The 18,364-nt window shown below is 43.9% G+C and overlaps 4 non-coding genes across 4 annotated transcripts; 3 read left to right on the top strand and 1 right to left on the bottom strand.

Annotated features, from left to right (window-relative positions):
• Nucleotides 1-3,404: 3,404 nt before the first annotated feature.
• On the top strand, nt 3,405-3,476 carry TRNAW-CCA (transfer RNA tryptophan (anticodon CCA)). Its single transcript has one exon. It is a non-coding gene; the product is annotated as a tRNA-Trp (tRNA).
• A 4,240-nt stretch (nt 3,477-7,716) lies between these two features.
• On the top strand, nt 7,717-7,789 carry TRNAT-UGU (transfer RNA threonine (anticodon UGU)). The gene has a single exon. It is a non-coding gene; the product is annotated as a tRNA-Thr (tRNA).
• A 9,094-nt stretch (nt 7,790-16,883) lies between these two features.
• On the bottom strand, nt 16,884-16,957 carry TRNAI-AAU (transfer RNA isoleucine (anticodon AAU)). The gene has a single exon. It is a non-coding gene; the product is annotated as a tRNA-Ile (tRNA).
• An 896-nt stretch (nt 16,958-17,853) lies between these two features.
• Nucleotides 17,854-17,926, top strand: TRNAT-UGU (transfer RNA threonine (anticodon UGU)). Its single transcript has one exon. It is a non-coding gene; the product is annotated as a tRNA-Thr (tRNA).
• The last annotated feature ends 438 nt before the right edge of the window (nt 17,927-18,364 follow it).

Raw genomic sequence — 18,364 nt, 5'->3', positions numbered from 1 at the left:
ACCTCCAAAGACCCAGGCATCCAAAAAAAAAAAAATACAACGGCAGGGACTAAAGTAGGTCAAGGTCAAAAAGTATGCACCAGGGGCCGTGGCAGCACCCTAGACAGCAGGTGGCTGCCTAGTTGGCCTAGTGCTAGCAGCGGCCCTGCTTGAATGGCAGGTGGTGAGACTTTGTGTACCAGAAGGAAGCATGGCTTTGTGTTGCTGGTGGCAGAACTCAAGGCTTGGAATCCAAGTGGAACTGGGATGGGGGGGGGCAGAACTGGGAACTTGATGGCAGAAGAGTTTAGTTTGGAAATGGGGAATGGGGAGCCAGGAGGGCATTACTGGGAAATGGTCACAGAAATCATATCAACAAAGTCCCTGAAAATTTCAAAAATCCAACGGGTGCCTCATCCAGCCAGCACCTGCTCTATAAAGTTCATGCCAACGTGTTGGTTTTAAATTATTTTTCTACCAATGTCTACTTTTGTAAGTTGACTTTTGTAATATTTTTTAATAAAATGTATGTTTTATATATTATTAAAAGTGGATATGTTTATTGATTCTGTGTAACATTTTTTTTTTTTTTACCTTGTTACCATTTGGAAATATATCTGTCCTATCTTTTTTAGCTTACGTGGTGCTATTCAGGCTATATTGGATCTCAGATTTCATCAGTGTTAGTTAAGATAGGTACAGACGGATTTGGTTGAGTCAGATGGGACCGGCAGAATTTCCATCCGTGTGTGGCCCTCGCTTTTCGACAGAAGTCAGTCGGTAGATTGACTCTTTTTGAACAGTCATGCTGGAAATCTTTCACTCGTTCAGCCCGCTGGCAGAATGAAAAAGAAACTTGCTGTGTATACCCAGCTTAACACAATCTAGGAAAATGTTTGGACCCTATAGGGATCACACTGTGACCTTGGCTTAAATGGCATTGAGTATTAACCAACTAAGCTAACCATCCATTACCTAAGTGCCTTGTATGAGTCTAGCAGAAAATGTAACTACTCAACCTCTATTTCAGATACTAGAGAGTAGGGATGCGCTGATGCCTAGTATTTTCATGAGAACTCTTGAAAATGCTCCAATACCCAAAACCGATACTTTGCGGTACGGTTTGCAGCCATACAAAATGAACGGGCCCCAAATCTCACTGCGAAGAATCACATGCAATTTGAACAGGAATGCAGTGAATCAAATGCGCTATTGAGCACTGCTCTTGTGTGAACCCAGGCTGAGATCACTATGACAAGCCTGGGTTCACACAGGAGCGGTGAGGAAACCGCATGTAATGCGGACAAGGATCGCACCGTAGGTTGGCGACCACTGGGCTAGCTGGTTGTACTCAAGTCATTCTGTTGATTGACTTGTGTTCAACCAGCTATAGCCTGCAACAATGATCATTGTGTTATGCCAGGCGGGGCAGGTTCCCTGCTGGCAGAATACAATAGCACAGCAGGAGTGATTCAAATGTGTCGATTGGGGGAATCGCTTCATTTTTTTTTTTTTTTCGTTCAACCCGCTGGTTGAAGAGAAAAAAAAAAAAAATTGTGTATGGCCTGCCTAACACAAATTTGCACTCCTTATTCAGGTTTTCAAACACTAGAGAGATTTATATGTACTTATTGGCATATACAGAAGAATGTTGTACTGCTGGTGATGATGCTTGTTCCAAGGGTCATATGGAAAAACAACTTGAACTAATCTCGGCTGTAATTGACTTTGTGGCGCAATGGTAGCGTGTCTGACTCCAGATCAGAAGCTTGCGTTTTCAAATCACGTCGGGGTCAGCAAGTGTATTTAAAGAGAACGTCCTTTCTTTTCTAACCTTACCATAGAAGAAATATTGTAAACATCTGAAGGTGTATAGTAGTGAAATTACAAATACTCCAGCTCCTCAAAACTGTCATATCTTTACACAGCAGGGGCGGACTGACCATTGAGCCACTCGGGCACTAGCCCGAGGGCCCTGGGCTACTAGGGGGCCCCATCAGGGTTGCCAGCCTCAGTAAAACCAGGGACAGTATGTATAAATCTGTGTTTTTTTTTACATCAGTCTGTGTATACTGTGTGTACATGTATGTGTATACTGTGTGGCCCCATAATCTCTGATTGCCTGGGGGCCCCATAATCTCCTATTGCCCGGGGGCCCCATGAGTTATCAGTCCGCCCCTGTTACACAGTTTACTAAAAAAAATGATGACAACCAGGTTTGGTTCAGGGCAGGTTTGGAGAACTATACCAAAATTTGAATGGCAAATCCGAACCCCATCGTTTGTCAATAGGAGCTGAAACTTAAAAACCAGTAATGGCTATTAGGCAAGGGACTGTCGAACACATGGCATGGGGAGGGCTGGGCACTGCCCTGGGGGACATGTACCGAAGCAAAAAATCGAAAAATTCCATTTGGATTAAAGATTAAAATTGGAGCATTCCTTTAATCCTTTTGCCACCAGAGTTTTTGTGTTTTTTTGCACGTGTGTTTATAAAATCAGTTTAGGCCTGAAGATTAGCTAGAACTCTCAAACATTGCATATTTTCTGAAAGCAGACACCCTAGAGCAGGGGGGTCTCAAACTGACAGCCCTCCAGTTGTTGCAGAACTACAAGTCCCATCATGCCTCTGGCTATAGAAGTCATGCTTGTAACTGTCAGTCTTGCAATGCCTCATGGGACTTGTAGTTCTGCAACAACTGGACGGCCGCCAGTTTGAGACCCTTGCCCTAGAGCACTGGTCTCCAAACTGTTGCCCCGGGGGCTGGACGTGGCCCTTTGCTCGCCTTTACCTGGCCCTTGAGGCATTATTCCTCTATATTTTTAAAATAAAGGTATTGTCCAGTGGCGGCCCATCCATTAGGGCCGCATTAGCGTAGCCCCCCCCCATCCATGCGTCTGGCCCCCTTATCTACATGCAGGGTGCCGGACGCATAGATTCCAATGGGGGGTTGAAGCACATGAGCCTGAGGCTCTAATAGGCTTCAAAAAATGCACCCTAAGCACACCCAGTTGTGTGAGAATAGTTTATAATAAAAATATATTTTTGTATAAATTGTTTGGTCGTGCCTAAAAAGTCCAAGCCTTTTTTCCAATTCCCCCTTCTCAATCTAATAGGACGTGGCACTGTCTACTCTTTGAGTATCCACAGGACCACTCTGTGCTGATATAATTAACAATTTTCAGTGCACCTAGTTTGTTTTAATTCCAGTTGGTGTCTTGTATTCGGACCTGTAGAGTGCTGCATCCCGAAGTATTATTTTTTGACTAAGCACAAAGATTTTTTTTTTTATATATTTGATAAAATACAGTATATATTTCGTAACAGTTTTGGTAAATCTCTTCAGCCAATGACAACACCTGTGCAGGAACACAGTGAGAAGAAAGCCTTCAGCCATCTGGAGCCTATTGTTTGCTTTTGTACAGGACTCTGTGGCGCAACGGTAGCGCGTCTGACTCCAGATCAGAAGGTTGCGTGTTCAAATCACGTCAGGGTCAGTAACCCTTTTAAAGCCCCCTTGTCCATGCTCCTCTGTCTACCCTCAGCATAGAAGGCATAATACAAATGCTGCAACTCTTTAGAATTGTTGTATCATCTGTATATAATGGGATTAAAGGCTAAGTTCACATTTAAGAAAAAAATAATATATGCACATTGTTTTTGCAGGAAAAAAAATGTGCATTTATTATTTTCATCTGAAGAGCCTACAGAGCATTGCACCCACAATCAATAGATCATTGGTGCAATGTAGGACTCCTGCAGACACTGCCTCCAGCTTGCATGCCCGTACCTCCATACGAGCAGACAGTTACAAAGCTGGAAGAAGCATTAATGAACTACGAGAGTGCTCATCAGTGCCTTTACAGTTCATTGAGAACTACAAGCCGTCTGCTGCAGTGGAAGAGGAGACTTGTAGTTCATTCATTAACCACTTCCCGACCGGCGCACACCGATGTACGTCGGCAGAATGGCACGGCTGGGCAAATGGACTTACAGGTACGTCCACTTGAATTCCCCGCTGTGCCATTGCGTGCGCGCCGGCCGGGTGCTCCGTGAGTCGGGCCGCGGGTCCCACGGACTCGATCGCCACGGGGATACCCGCGATCGCTTCACGGAGAGGACGAACGGGGAGATGCTGATGTAAACAGCATCTCCCTGTTCTGCCTAGTGACAAGTGTCACTGATCTCTGCTCCCTGTCATCGGGAGCAGTGATCAGTCTAGTGACACTGCTAGCCCATCCCCCCTACAGTTAGAATCACTCCCCTAGGACATACTTAACCCCTCCCCACCCCCTAGTGGTTAAGCCCTTCACTGCCAGTGTCATTTACACAATAATCATTTTTAATCGCACTGATCGCTGTATAAATGACAATGGTCCCAAAAATGTGTCAAAAATGTCCGACATGTCTGCCATAACATCACAGTCACAATAAAAATCACTGATCGCCGCCATTACTAGTAAAAAAAAAAAGTATTAATAAAAATGCCATAAAAAATGGCATCCCTATTTTGTAAACGCTATAACTTTTGCGCAAACCAATCAGTAAACTCTTATTGCGATTTTTTTTTACCAAAAATATGTAGAATTTTTGGTAAAAACTGAGGAAAAAAAATTTTTTTTATATATTTTTGGGGATATTTATTATAGCAAAATGTAAAAAATAATGTGTTTTTTTCAAAATTGTCGCTCTTCTTTTGTTTATAGCACAAAAAATAAAAATCGCAGAGGTGATCAAATACCACCAAAAGAAAGCTCTATTTGTGGGAAAAAAAGGACGTCAATTTTGTTTGAGAGCGACACAGTGCCAAATCGCAAAAAGTGCTCTGGTCAGGAAAGAGGTAAAATCTTCCGGGGCTGAAGTGATTAACCACTTCAGCCCCGGAAGGATTTGCCCCCTTACTGACCGGGCCATTTTTTGCTATACAGCACTGTGTCGCTTTAACTGACAATTGCACGCTGTACCCGAATAAAGTTGACGTCCTTTTTTTCCCCACAAATAGAGCTTTCTTTTGGTGGTATTTTATAACCTCTGCAGTTTTTATTTTTTGCGCTATAAACAAAAAAAGAGCGACAATTTTGAAAAAAAAAAAAAAAAACAGTTTTTACTTTTTGCCATAATAAATATCCCCCAATTTTTTTAAAAATCAAATTTCTTCATCAGTTTAGGCCGATACGTATTCTTCTACATATTTTTGTTTAAAAAAATCGCAATAAGTGTATATTAAATTGGTTTGCGCAAAAGTTATAGCGTCTACAAAAGAGGGGATAGATTTATGGCATCTTTATTATTCTTTTTTTTTTTTTTACTAGTAATGGTGGCGATCTGCGATTTTTAGTGGGACTACGACATTGCGGCGGACAGATCAGACACTTTTGACACTTTTTTTGGACCGTTGACATTTATACAGCAATCAGAGCTATAAAAATGCACTGATTACTGTGTAAATGTCATTCGCAGGGAAGGGGTTAACACTAGGGGGCAATCAAGGGGTTAAATGTGTTCCCTCATGTGTGTTTCTAACTGTGGGGGGATGGGACTGACTGGAGGAGGAGAGAGATCTCTGTTCCTAATTACTAGGAACAGACGACCTGTCTCTCCTCCCCTGTCATAACGGGGATTCATCTGCTTATATACACAGATTCCCATTCTGGCTCTGGTGTCCGCGATCGTGGGTGGCCGGGGGTCATCGTGGTCGCCGGCCACGCGCATCGGGTCCCCCCCGCCGTGCAGCGGGCGTGCGCCTGCTACGGCTCTTAAAGGAGCCGACGTACCCATACGGGAATTTGTGCACCGCTGCCAATCTTCCGCAGTATATCTGCGTGAGCAGGTCGGCTAGTGGTTAATAGATTGCTGCGCATGAATGATGTGGCTGTGTGGCAGGAGCCCCACAAGGCCGTGCTGTTTTTGAAAAGTGACAACGGGGACAGGATCCCTCACTTGCTGTCACCGGGGGGGCAGACCTGGGGCATGTTACACCTTACACCCTAAATATGGGTGTAAGGTGTCAAGCTCCAAAAGGTGAACTTATCCTTTCAATTATTTCAGAATTAGAGGTTGTTCACCTAGCAAAGTGAATGTTAGAAAATATGGAGAACTTATGTTCACTATTGATACTAAATTATGTGCCAGAATTTTTTTTTCACTTTGCTGAGAGGGCGTCTTTTTGCTTTTGTTTTTTTTTTTTTCAGTTATTCAGTGAAAACACTAGTCATCTCAATCCACCATAAAAAGGCCACACATAAACTTCACAACAATGCCTTGATGCGTTTCAGAAGAATTTCTTAAATTGGAACACCAGCAATGATATATTTTGCATGCTTGCATTTGGGCCAGCTTGGCCCCTTGTAAGTATGCATTCTTTTAGATTGCAAGCAGGGCCCCCTGATTCATCTTGTATTGAATTGTACTGTAACTGTTCTGTCTGCCCTCACGTTGTATAGCGCTGCACAAACTGTTGGTGCTATATAAACTCCTGTATTATAATAGTAATAATAATAATATGTGATACCTGGTACCTGTGGAACTGTAAATCAGTAGTATCTCCAACTACTACAGTAATGGCCATGATCTTCTGGGTGTTGTGCTGAGTGGCTGCCCTTCTGCATAGTAACCACTAGGGGGTGCACCCTTAGTACCGTCACTATTCAGACAACGCCTTGCATTTTTCTCAACGAATGCATAGCATTCTCTGATTGGATGAGGTGTTGCATCACCCCCCCCCCCCCCCCCCCCCCGCCTCGTCCATTTAGAAAACGATTTGCATTCATTGAGATAAATGCAAGGCGTTCTCAAAATGGCATTCTCTGTTTAATTGATATGTAGATCAAAATGATAACCTTTGATTTGCATGACACATTAGTAAAAGTAAAAGTAAAAAAAAAAGTTTGAATAAATGTGTTCATATTTAACTCCTTGTTAACCCTTTGTTGAACCTAGTCTACCTTAATTAACACTTTCTTTCTCTTCCCCCATTAGCTGTTATTCTTTTAGCTTATTTTGGTTTAAATTCTTTTTTACCAATATTTACATTTTTATTTTTTGTTTAATTTTTTTTGTGATTTTTTTTTTTGGTGTCATAAAAATGCCTAAAAAAAAATATGATATAATATATATATATAACTTTCTTTATTTTTAGATAAATTGCTATGCTTTGTAACAGAAAAATGAAGATACATTCATTATCAATGCATCAAATTATATAATAAAACATACAGTATCATTTTGCAGTAACATTAGCTACCAAGAAATAAGTCCCTCAAATTACTCCACATTGGACCTGGCTAGAGCGCTAGTAACTGCTGGGGTTGTTGGGTCTGTGGCTGTTGCTGTCCCAGGCTTGTGGATACACCGCAGGAGCCAAACTTTTAACATTAAAACAGCAAATGTTTAAATAAAAAAAAAAGAAATAAAACACATTTCATTTTTTTTATCTCTACATTGCATCTAAAATAAATTAGTTTACGCAAGACAATGATGCCAGAAGAAATGTATGCATTTCCCTGTTATTCTCGTTTATGACAAGGTTATTGCCAAAAAAGGAGGCTTGTAGTGCCAATGAAAACATTGCTGTGATTCATAAGGGATGTACAAGTACAAGAGCCAAAGTGATTCAGGCAAAACTTAAAATGATTCTGTGAACTGCAATAATACACACCAATGTCTTAAGTTCTTAAATTTTACCTGAACATTTGAAAAATGTTGTGTTGTGTGTGCTGTTCCACAACATGTCAACAGGGCTCCATAGCTCAGGGGTTAGAGCACTGGTCTTGTAAACCAGGGGTCGTGAGTTCAAATCTCGCTGGGGCCTGGCTGTGCCTTTTGCCAACTGTATCTTCTATAATAATCATTTTTCAGAAAAGTCCCAGGATTCTTAGAGTTCAAGAGACTTAAAGTGAATGTAAACCCAATGTCATCCTTTCTAAACTACTGCCATAGGGGTTATCTATATGGATATGCATGCCTCCTGCATGTATCATTACCTGTCAAATGTCTCCCCTCTGTCTGTTATGAGACCCAAAAAACTGCAGATTCTGTGGGTGGGTCTGTTGTCTGGAGCTCGGTGGGTGGAGTCGTGATGTCAGTAGACTCCCCTTGTCAATATGCATTTTCTCCTGTGTATTTCTAAAGCCCAATACACACGATAGGACTTTGTACAAACTTTCCCTTGGATTTTTGTACAAAGGGCTTTGCCCGAACAGTTTGTCTTGCATACAGACGACAGGACTTTTCCAGCCAACTTTCACCATATCACGTGGTTTTTCAGCTCTTTACCACCACCCTTTGGTCAACTTGTGTATTGTTGTCTGATATTGTGTCAATCTCGCCACTTTTATTGGCGAGATTGACACCTTGCGAGCCGGGTTCACACTGGTGCGGGGATCCGACTTGGATCCCTGCCAATGCCAGGCACTGTGTTTGGTATGAATCCTGAGGGGGAACACCGCACCAAATTTTAAATAATAAACTGGCCTAGGTTCCCCTCCAGGGGGTATGGATATTAAGGGGAACCCCCTACGCCGAAAAAAACGGCGTGGGGGTCCCCCCAAATCCATACCAGACCCTTATCTGAGCACGCAGCCCGGCCGGTCAGGAAAGGGGGTGGGGACGAGCGAGCGCCCCCCCCCTCCTGAGCCATACCAGGCCACATGCCCTCAACATGGGGGGGTGGGTGCTGTGGGGGAGGGGGGCGCCCTGCGCCCCCCCCTTCCCCCAAAGCACCTTGTCCCAATGTTGATGAGGACAATGGCCTCTTCCCGACAACCCTGGCCGTTGGTTGTCGGGGTCTGCGGGCGTGGGGCTTATCGGAATCTGGGAGCCCCCTTTAATAAGGGGGCCCCCAGATCCCGGCCCCCCACCCTATGTGAATGAGTATGGGGTACAGCGTACCCCTACCCATTCACCTAGGGAAAAAAGTGTCAATAAATAAAACACACTACACAGGTTTTAAAATTAATTTATTAGGCAGCTCCAGGGTCTTCTTCCGACTTCGGGGGTCTTCTTCTGACTTCGAGGTTCTTCTTCCGACTTCGGGGGTCTCTCCGGCGTCTTCTCCCTCTCTTCGGTGTTGTCTCAGCGCTCTCTGGTTCTTCTCCGGTGCCTTCTTCCTTCTGCCGGGCTCCTCCACTATCTTCTGCTCTTTTGCCGCTCTTTTGCCAGCGGAGGAGCCCAGACATCTGGATGGTCTTCTTCCCTCTTCTCTTCCAGAGATGTTGAAACGACGCTCTCTCCGGCTGTAATGCTGTCTGTGTGCTCTGCTATGACTTATATAGGCGGTGACCCCGCCCCCCTATGACATCACAGTCCCGGGGCATGCTGGGACTGTGAGGTCATGAGGGGGCGTGGTCATAGGATGACATGACCACGCCCCCTTATGAGATCACAGTCCCAGCATGCCCCGGGACTCTGACCTCATAAGGGGGCGGGGTCACCGCCTATATAAGTCCTTTGCAGAACGCTCAGAGACCATTCCAGCTGGAGAGAGCGTTGTGTCAACATCGGAAGAAGAGAAGAGGGAAGAAGATGATCCAGAGGTCCGGGCCACTGCTAGCAAAAAGAGCGGGAGAAGATAGCAGTGGAGCCGGCAGAAGATCCGGACACCGGGAGAAGACGCCGGAGAGACCCCCGGAGTCGGAAGAAGACCCCTGAAGTCGGAAGAAGACCCCCGAAGTCGGAAGAAGTCCCCCGAAGTCGGAAGACCCCTGGAGCTGCCTAATAAATTACTTTAAAAACCTGTGTACTGTGTTTTTTTATTGACACTTTTCCCTAGGTGAATGGGTAGGGGTACGATGTACCCCATACTCATTCACAAAGGGTGGGGGGCCACTATCTGGGGGCCCCCTTATTAATTCGGGGGTCTTCTTCCGACTCCGGGGGTCTCTCCGGCGTCTTCTCCCAGTGTCCGGATCTTCTGCCGGCTCCACTGCTATCTTCTCCCGCTCTTTTGCTAGTGGTGGCCCGGACCTCTGGATCATCTTCTTCCCTCTTCTCTTCTTCCCGATGTTGACACGACGCAATCTCCAGCTGGAATGGTCTCTGAGCGTTCCAAAATGGACTTATATAGGTGGTGACCCCGCACCCTTATGAGGTCAGAGTCCCGGGGCATGCTGGGACTGTGATCTCATAAGGGGGCATGGTCATGTCATCCTATGACCACGCCCCTCATGACCTCACAGTCCCAGCATGCCCCGGGACTGTGATGTCATAGGGGGGCGGGGTCACCGCCTATATAAGTCATAGCAGAGCGCACAGACAGCATTACAGCCGGAGAGAGCGGCATGTCAATATCTCTGGAAGAGAAGAGGGAAGAAGACGATCCAGATGTCCGGGCTCCTCCGCTGGCAAAAGAGCGGCAAAAGAGCAGAAGATAGCGGAGGAGCCCGGCAGAAGGAAGAAGGCACCGGAGAAGAACCAGAGAGCGCTGAGACAACACCGGAGAGAGGGAGAAGACGCCGAAGAGACCCCCGGAGTCGGAAGAAGACCCCCGAAGTCGGAAGAAGACCCCCGAAGTCGGAAGAAGTCCCCCGAAGTCGGAAGAAGACCCCTGGAGCTGCCTAATAAATTACTTTAAAAACCTGTGTACTGTGTTTTTTTATTGACACTTTTCCCTAGGTGAATGGGTAGGGGTACGATGTACCCCATACTCATTCACAAAGGGTGAGGGGCCGGGATCTGGGGGCCCCCTTATTAAAGGGGGCTCCCGGTTTCCGATAAGCCCCTCGCCCGCAGACCCCGACAACCAATGGCCAGAGTTGTCGGGAAGAGGCCCTTGTCCTCATCAACATGGGGACAAGGTGCTTTGGGGTGGGGGGGCTGCAGGGCGCCCCCCCTCCCCCAAAGCACCCACCCCCCATGTTGAGGGCATGCAGCCTGGTACGGCTCAGGAGGGGGGGTGCTCGCTCGTCCCCACCCCCTTTCCTGACCGGCCAGGCTGCGTGCGTGGATAAATGTCTGGTATGGATGTTGGGGGGGACCCCCACGCCTTTTTTTTTGGCGTAGGGGGTTTCCCTTAAAATCCATACCAGACCGAAGGGCCTGGTATGTCCCCAGAGGGGAATTCCCTCTCGCGCTCTTCGCAGTAGGAAAATGTGTTTTTCCTATTGCAGCCAGCGCGAGATGTACAGTACCCTGTCGCCAAGAACCAGCGTGATCGGATCGCGCTGGAAACATTCTCGCGGCTGCGTACTGTAGTTTGTACAAAAGTCCGATGCTTTTGTGTACACACGATCGAACTTTGCTCCATCTGACTTTTGTTGCCGGAAAGTTTGTCCGTTCGCACAGCCAACAAAAGTCCAATGGAAACAGAAAAAGTTTGTCTGATGGTGCCTACACACGGTCGTAGTTGCTCCAAAACAGCTAATTTGCATGTTTGTGATCGTGTGTACGGCCCTTAACACTGAACTTCTGCTATGATCTCTAACATCCAGTGAAAATACAAGAAAGTAACCACATGACTTCAGCATGCCAAATCATGGTGAGGTGTGGAACAGCCAATCCTTGCAGAGCTGCTGAAGAAAGGAGTGGGGGAGGGAATTTAAAAATACTGCATGTCTCTTAGATTAATGCACGAGATATGTAAATCACCTGTCACTCACAGCAAGGGAGAGGATTTGACAAAGTTTTTCTCAGTTTGTCAAGAATTGTCTCACTGAACAATAAAAGAGGATTGCTCAGACATGGATTAACTCTGTGTGGCAAGACTGGGCTCAAATGATAGCAAATCTTATACTCTACAGTATGATATAAAAAAAATAAATAAATAAATTTTCGGGTTTACATCCACTTTAAGGTTATAAATGATACCAAGGCCTTTCAATTATGAAATAATAACCTTCTTAAAAATATTGACATAGGCTCCTGAGGGGTCTAGCATGGAGCGTGGAGTCCCCCCCTCTCTCCTTCCTTCTCTCCTCCCTTCTGTCTCTATTTTCCTTGGAGACTCTGGTGTTGTCAGGCTGGGGTCCGCCACTCCGCTCAACACGGATGGCCTATTCCATAAAAGGTTGAGAGATTTTATAAACAAGACGTAAATTGAGGAAAGGAAGACAATATAAAAAGTGTCATCCCCCCTCTTCTGAGGGGGAGGTGGTTTATCCGTGACTATAAGTTATGCTTCTCTGTATATGAAAACCATACTCTGTTAAAGTCAATGCCATGGCCCTTACTTTGTATTGTGAAAAACTTGAATAAAAATCATCGAAACTAAAAAATATTGACATAGGTATCAGGGCCATCTTTGATATTGATTGGACCCTGGGCAAATATTTTCTTGGGGCCCCCCTCCCCCACACACACAGACCTAAGCCAGCCATAGACGGAATAATTTTTAATTTTTTTTCCTGCAGCCACAGGTTGCAGGAAAGGAAATATCTAGCTTCCCCCATCAACACAGTGTTGACAGGGGATTCCCTCCTATAAACCCATTGTGTTCTTCCGGCAGGGGAAGCCTTCCCCTGGCCGAACACATGATTATTGCTAGTGGCTAGCAATAATCACATGTAAAATCTGACAGGCTGGTTGTACCCAAGTTGATAGATGGTACATTCAGCCTGCCCATACATGGTTCAAATCTTGGCCAGTTCCTGCTGAACTGTTCGAGATGCGAACTGTCTATGGCCGGCTTTATCTAAAAAACTTTACTAACGTACACATAAAGAACTGGTCCACACTCCCTGATTGGTCCAGGCTCACTGATTAGTTCCTAGAGGTTACTGCACATCTCTACCACTCACTGATTGGTAGATAGAGGTTACTGCACATCATTACCATTCACCAATTGTTTGCTAGAGAGGTTACTGCACATTATTACCATTCACTAATTGGTTGCTAGAGGTTACTACACATTATTAATATTCACTGATTGGTTGCTAGAGGTTACTGCATATTATTACCAGTCACTGATTGATTGCTAGAGGTTACTGCACATTATTACTAATCACTGATTGGTTGCTAGAGGTTACTGCACATTATTACCATTTACTGATTGGTTGCTGTACGGTAATACCATTCAGTATTTGGTTGCTAGAGATTGCTTCACATTAATACCATTTACTGATTGGTTGCTAGAGAGGTTACGGCACATTATTGCCATTCCCTGATTGGTTGCTAGAGGTTACTACACATTAAGACCATTCCCTGATTGGATGCTAGAGGTTACTGCACATTAATACCATATACTGATTGGTTGCTAGAGAGGTTACTGCACATTATTACTATTCACTATTTGGTTGCTAGAGGTTACTGCACCTTAATACCATTTACTGATTGGTTGCTAGAGAGGTTACTGTGCATTATTACCATTCGCTGATTGGTTGCTGAAGGTTACTACACAATAATACCATTCACTGATTGGTTGCTAGAGGTTACTGCACATTATTACCATTCACTATTTGGTTGCTAGAGGTTACTGCACATTATTACCATTTACTGATTGGTTGCTAGGGAGGTTACTGCATATTATTACCATTCTCTGATTGGTTACTAGAGAGGTTACTGCACATTAATACCATTCCTTGATTGGTTCCTAGAGGTTACTGTACATTAATACCATATACTGATTGGTAGCTCGAGAGGTTATTGCACGTTATTACCAATCACTATTTGGTTGCTAGAGGTTACTGCACATTAACACCATTCACTAATTGCCAGCAACTTACCCTGTGTCCTCTTCTGCAAGTTTCTCCGGTCCGGTCCTGCCCCCGCTATTAATCTCTTTCCTGCTGACAAGAGAGGGGAGAGAAGAATCCACACACAGCCCAGTCAGTGTGTTTGATCTCCGCGCTGCTGACCAAAGAAGGGGGGGGCAAGCGGGAGAACACAGAGCCACTCTGTCTCACTTTCTGTCACAGTAGCTCCAGTTCTAACAGAGGGAGAAGCACGACTCGCGTCACGTACAGCCCACAGCTGTGCCTATCTCCTGTCACAGCGTGGCTGCTTGAATTAACAGCCTCTGAGAGCAAGCGGGGGATCGGCTTATCCCGCTACACGCGGACAAATATTTGCGGGCTCAGGGGGCGGCTGCGATGGGCCCCCAACAATGATAGGGTCCAGGGCAGCTGCCCTGCATTAAAGATGGCCCTGATAGGTATTATCTACTACAAACACAGGCAGGACTGTTTTTTTAACTGCGTGCTGAAGCAAAAGTAAACCCACAGTCAAATGCAATATCTAATGTCAAGATGCTCTCTTTCTACATGGCCTTATATTAGGAAGACTACTTTCACACGTTAATCACATGGTTTGCATGTACGATATTAGGTATGCCTGGGCTCATTCGGACCTTGGCAAAGTGACAGACAGGACTTGTTCTGTATCATTAGAGGCTGCGGCTGCTTTTATTTAAAATGACACTTGTAGCTAGTGTGTGTAAGTGTCAATGAGAAATACAATGTAACAGCACCATTGTTACATTGTATTTACATAGATAAAAGAAAATAAAGTGAAGCGCTCTAAATATTGAAAAGTGTTACAATTCTCCCAACTGACCCTGCTCCACGCCTCCTCCGTTGTTCCATTGTGAGTGTTCTTGGAGCTTCTTAATTGTGCCCCTCTTTCTATACAGGCACTTCTATGGCTTCCACAGAAACTACGTCCTGGGTCCCTGAGCCCATTAATGCAGAATAGTCTGAAACTATGGGACTCAATGAGGTACTCGAGCTCTCTTATGTCCCCTTTTCTGCCCTTGTTACCCGATTACCAACAATCCCTTATTTCCTCCCAGTCTGGAGCAGCCCCAGGCGTTCGCTTGGTTGTTCTCATATGGTCTTTAAGGCCATCTTTTTATGGCCATTAAGGAGGTGTTGACATAAAAGTCCTGACCACCTTGGCAATAATAGGGTTCTCCCCCAAAATGCAAGTATGTTTTGTTTAAGTTGGATATATCTGTTTGAGGAGGCCCTTCCTCCTTTGTTTATGCTGTGTATGTACTGTGATTGCAGCTAGCTTCCAAATCCCATGCTAAGCAGTTACCCTGCTGCTTAGTCAAGACAGGAGGTCACTCACTTGAGATGGACTCCATTGAAAGAATGCTTTGCATTTCCTCAGTGAATGCAAAGCATTCTCTGATTATATGAGCTGAGTTGGACAATTGTAACTATGCAAACGTATCCAAACCTGGAATTCAGCTTTAGGTTACCCATTTTTGTTCAAGAGCGAAGGGTCATATAACAACCATATCTGCCTTCACCAACTCCAATGGACTGTACATAACTTAGTGGTCCATCTCATGAATAGAGGTTACTGCCTCAGTTAGCCAAGGACACCACCAAGACTTACCACTTGTCCTTGTGTTCATGGCAAGCTTTTAGTTCAATTAATATTCTTGAATCTCCTTTGTGGATAAGAAAGAAAGAGAGAGCGCACTAGCCTAGTGCATTATCCTTGACAAATTTAGGAAGAGGGCGTACGGACTACTGCTGGCTCTGATGAAGAAGGGTTACCTTCGAAACGCGTTAGCCAGCAGTAGTCCGTAGGCTCTCTTCCTAGGACCTGGAAAAACTGCTACCATTGGACCAATCGCTTCTGTGCCTGTATACAATGCGATTTTTTCTCCTACCTTTGTGAGTAGATTTTAATCTCTGTTTTTAACTAATAAATTTGTCAAGGATAATGCACTAGGCTAGTGCGCTCTCTCTTTCTTTCTTATCATTACTACTAGGATAAGCCCATCCTGAAGAGCAGCAAGGCCGAAACTCATAGTCCTTCTTGAACCTTTGGGATCTTTTAGCCAATACACCTGTGCGCAAGAGTATTTTGCGTCTTTATTGTACATTTCCTTTGTGGAACCTTGAAAATGTAACTTTTTAGTAGCTGTCACCTCAGCCCGAAGGGTCTTGTTGCTAAATACGTTGTGCAAATAGCCGTGCACCATATCCTTCTCAGATAGAATGTTCTCAGTGTTACTCGAAAGGTCACTATGTTATTTTATTCTAAAGCAAGGAATTGTACTTCCCATTTTTAGGGTGGAAGAAAAACTGCAATAGTATCTTTGGTATGTTGAGTGAACTCTCTAAGCGTAAATTGAGACTACAACCACTGTCAAGAAGTCCGATATCCTCTTCATTATCCCAGCAGGAAAAAATCGAGGCCAAGCAGGTAAGGAAGGTAAGGGAAATTACAGAATGTATTCTCTAATGCTCAGTGGTACGGATAGAAATAAACACACAGAGGAAAAAGGCAGAATTGAGCGAATATACATCTACTACAATCGGGATTCACAGTGGGAACCCTTGTTTCCTCAGACCCTGGTTGAGAAACCCTGCAGAATTATGTTTTCCTATCAGCATATGGAGTAGTCATCTCTGCATCTGATGACAACATCTATTTCAGGAGACATTTTAAAAAACTTTCAGCAATATGGAGCTATGGATATGTAAGGTTAGTGACCTTGGAGGCTCAGATGGAAGTTATAAAAAAATAGGTATTATAGAAGGAAAGATCAGTTTAATTTTATACATATGTTCAACATACCTCCCAACTTTTACAAAAAAAAATTAGGTAAACCCACAAGTGCTTTTTTTTTTTTTTTTTTACCACTACTGTTCCTTTATATTGGCGTTTGAGATTTACAAATCTAGAAACCTAGAAACCTAGAAAGGATGAAAGCACTGGGAAACATTTTTTGAAAGATAAAAAATGCATTTGATATACAGCTATATAGATCAGACCAAAATGAGGAGCAATTGAGGAGAAAAGAGGGACAGAGGGACTTTTTTTTCCAAATCAGGGACAGTCCCTCAAAATCAGGGACAATTGGGAGCTATGTGTTCAATATGCAGAAGTACATTCGTCCTATTTCTATTGCGTATCTGGTGAATGCTATACTGTAAATGGGATATTCAGGATATGTTATGTATACACCTGAGTAGAGGGAAGTCAGATTTCAAGCACTTCGTGAGAAAAATATTTGGCCCGTACGGGGATCGAACCCGCGACCTTGGCGTTATTAGCACCACGCTCTAACCAACTGAGCTAACCGGCCAACTGCTAAGAACCTGTTAGTGAGCTCTATGAAAAAAAATTACTTTCAGCAAGGTTGCTTTACATTAGCTAGATTTTGTGTTTTCTTATTAATATTTAGAGTAGTTATTAGCTGATGATACACCTGCTCCATGAAAGAAAACCTTAGAAGCTGTGCCCTAGAACACTTCAGCAATCTGTTTATTACCCAAATGTCCCCACAGACAACTCAAATCCCAAGAAGAGAACCAGACAGTGAATAAGACAGAACAGGAACCAATACCAAAAAATGCCAAAAAGTGGAGGCAGAATGCCAAAATGTTTTATGGCGCTATATACCAGTTGTAAGGGGAAATTCAAATGTAGGCTTATCTACCCTCTTATACATGTACTTGGAGCAGAAGAAAAATTAATAAATTTGCTCTCCAACAACTAGGGCTCTAATAAAAAAGATTACCATCCAGCTAGATCATGTATGTTGCCAACATCCCTAGATCAATAGATAAGAATTATCCCCAAGGAGGATTTGTGGGACTTTAACGGCAACAACGTAGTATAAAAATAATTTTATCAAGTAGAAAAAAAAAATATATATATATATATATATATTTTTCTACTTAATAAAATTATTTTTATACTATGTTGTTCCCGTTAAAGTCCCACAAATCCTCCTTGGGGTAATTCTTATCTAAACAACTAGGGCTCCATCACAAGAAAGCTATCCGTCAGCTCTAAAAAACGGTTTCAGCGTGATGCCTGAAGCTGCAGGCATCACTCTGGTACAACCCCTTGAAGCAGAAGGCCGCCTATTTACATTACGTCAGCGTGAACGAGTTAAAAAACATTTGTCCTATACAGGCATAACCATGAGAAGTTAGCACATGGGAAGTTAGCACATGTTCAAACAAATGTTAACAGGGCTCCATAGCTCAGGGGTTAGAGCACTGGTCTTGTAAACCAGGGGTCGCGAGTTCAAATCTCGCTGGGGCCTAGATATCTTTTGGCAAATGATTTTCGCATAGTAACAGAAAATTGTATCAAATACCATAATTTTCCCCTCACTGGGCTAGTCCGTGGCAAGATACATGTCTACATGTCATAGCTTGCACCAGAAAAAATGGAAAATTGTCTCAAATACTTGCCACAATTTTCCTTTTCTGCAAGTGTCACTGAGAAATACAATGTAACAGCATAATTGTTACATTGCATTTACCATGTCATTCATATGTAGATCAAAGGGGTGAGCTTTCATCAGTTAAACTAACCCAAAAATAAAAAAATAGATAAAAAAAGTTTTCCTATTTTCCCCTCATTAACCACTAATTTTACCCTAGTGAGCCCTTTCTATTTCTTTCCTATCCTTCTTCCCCCTAGCTATTATTTTTCTGCTGAATTTCATAGTCTTATAGCCGGTAAGGCTGTAAAAACA

This window comes from Aquarana catesbeiana, linkage group LG03 (genome assembly GCF_042186555.1).
Source record: "Aquarana catesbeiana isolate 2022-GZ linkage group LG03, ASM4218655v1, whole genome shotgun sequence".
Lineage (NCBI taxonomy): Eukaryota > Metazoa > Chordata > Amphibia > Anura > Ranidae > Aquarana > Aquarana catesbeiana.
The sequence above is the reverse complement of the archived record's forward strand: the minus strand, read 5'-3'. Positions and strand labels throughout refer to the sequence as shown.